Genomic DNA, 2,427 nt, shown 5'->3' on the forward strand with positions numbered 1-2,427 from the left:
ACTCAGCCAATATCATATCTGTTTTATTTTATATTTCTGCCCCAAGTTGCATCTTTTTTTTGTGGTTCTGTTATTTTCTCATATCAGCCAAAGAGGAAATCAATACATCTGGAATCTGAAAAAACACACATTTGTTCCTTGTAAAATATTCTGTTAAAGTGATTCGTGTTAATGTACATAGGTTTGTCGGATAACTTTGGATATAGAAAGATTCTTGTAAGACACAGTGGTGCAGGGATAAAAACAACAACTATTTATTAAATTGAATAAAGGTACTCGACAAAAACAAAAATGAAGACGGAAAACAAACAACAACGACTGGGCCAAAGAATTGTGGAGGCAGCAGAGATTTTTTAAGATCTACACACACGCGCGCGCGCGCGCACACACACACGCACAAATATCAGCACAGAAACAGCCACCAGTATACATCTCCGCACCAACTCAACTTACATGACCCTCAGGTGGGTCTGATGGGCAATTTCCACTCTAAATTAGAGATCTTTGCACCGTATGCGTCTAAAATGTCATTACCGATGCAAATATAGTGAAATCAGCCATTAGCAACAGGAACCTTATTAAACTAATTACACAAGAGTGCACCACCCAGGCAAGTGGCCTGAACAGCGTCACTAAAACTAATAAACTAATAAACTTTTAGAATCCACTAAATACACTAATCCATCATGCCATTATGTCCACCTGTTCTCTAGATCTTACCTGCTTCTTTCTTGACCAACATCTGGATGACTGGCAGTAGGTCCTGGATGTAGCTGGAAAACATTTTTGTGCATCGTCAATACATAGCATAATTACATTATGTACATAAACAATATTGAAGCATAAAATATCATCAACATTCTAAAATAGTAGATACTCACACACAGTCCTCATCACGGACATCAGGACGTTCCTGAAGATTCTGATTGACACAAATGTGACTCCCATTCTGTGGAGTGTCTGTGGAAATAAATGTAAAAGCAAAAAAATATTGTAGCAAATATATCGCTTTCTCAAAAATAAGTTAAAATTATTCTCAACCAGCCATTGTACAATCGGGAATCAACACAGTGACTGTAAATAATACATACCGGCTTCATGGCTCCGTCCCCATATCCGTCCTCCGTCCGCCATGTTGTCTACTGCTTTCCACACTCTGCCTTGCTGTACTGCGTTATAACAAAATAAACAAAATAACGAGAAAATCAGTTTTCCTTACAAATATGCGAGTGTTCACTATTGACTAAATGTGAAATCATAACCTACTGAATTTCTCTTCGTCCTGGTGGACTCCGTAAGAGCACCTCGGCACCATGGTCTGAGGCCTGGTTGTTGAGGCTTGGCCATTTTTCAGGTCTGAAAAAAAAATAAAAAAAGAGTTCAGAACATCACATGTAATAAAAAATACAATACGAAATCTCACCCTACACTTGTTTTGGCATATAAAAACGACAGACCGCTTTCTGTAAAAAACAAACAAAGCAACTCGCCTCGCTGCCCGTGCTCGTTATTCATAAAAGCTTTCTTATCGTGAGTTCGGCCTTGTTGGACCGCCGCGGTGTCATCTGTTGTTTTCCGCCGGAACATTGCTTAATATCAAAACGATACTGAAAAAGTAACTCCGTGAAATAGGACTTTTTCCACCATTTCACAGAACGCATGGGCATTTTCGTTCATGTTGGGTTTAGCATTAGCACTCGTTAGCGACGGTGCAAATCTTCCTCTGTAGTTTAATGGCGGCTGCCTGACCAACTATGAAAGCGCATTACTGCCACCAACTGGACTGGAGTGTTAAATGAAAGTTGACAGAAAAAATACATTCTAAAAAGTTATTTTTTCAAAAGTTACGTGACAGTATATTTTATTTTTATTATAATTAATTCCTCAAATGTTTTTAAATGTATAGATGTTTATTTACTCAATTCTACTTTGAGCTGTCTCCTTTTTTGTTTATATAGAATATGATTCATAATCTGTGAGTTATATTTAGTGCTTAACTAACAAAACTTTTGAAAAAAGAATACAAATGTCAGAAGGTATCACATACTTTCAACCATTAAACTCAAGAGTTAAGCAACTGAATACTGATAAATCACCTGTGGAATGGTGTCACTACCACTCCAATATCAGTGAACATTAACGTTAGTTTGATTATTATTCACAAAAATACTTTATATACAATGAACCACTCTGGAACATGTTTATTATTATTATTATTATTATTATTATTATTATTGATTAAGTTGTGTGGGAGGAATGTCAAAGTAAGATCACAAACAAAAGTCTATTGTATGTATTCATGCATATTCTTCTTTTATATCATCAATTCAACCTAAGTTTTTCAGTGCTCTTAACACACATGTAAAATATATTTTAATGGATAAGATAGATTATTGTTTTAATATTCTTTCTCCAAACATACTTCTT

This window comes from Poecilia formosa, unplaced genomic scaffold, assembly GCF_000485575.1.
Source record: "Poecilia formosa unplaced genomic scaffold, Poecilia_formosa-5.1.2 Scaffold9, whole genome shotgun sequence".
NCBI lineage: Eukaryota > Metazoa > Chordata > Actinopteri > Cyprinodontiformes > Poeciliidae > Poecilia > Poecilia formosa.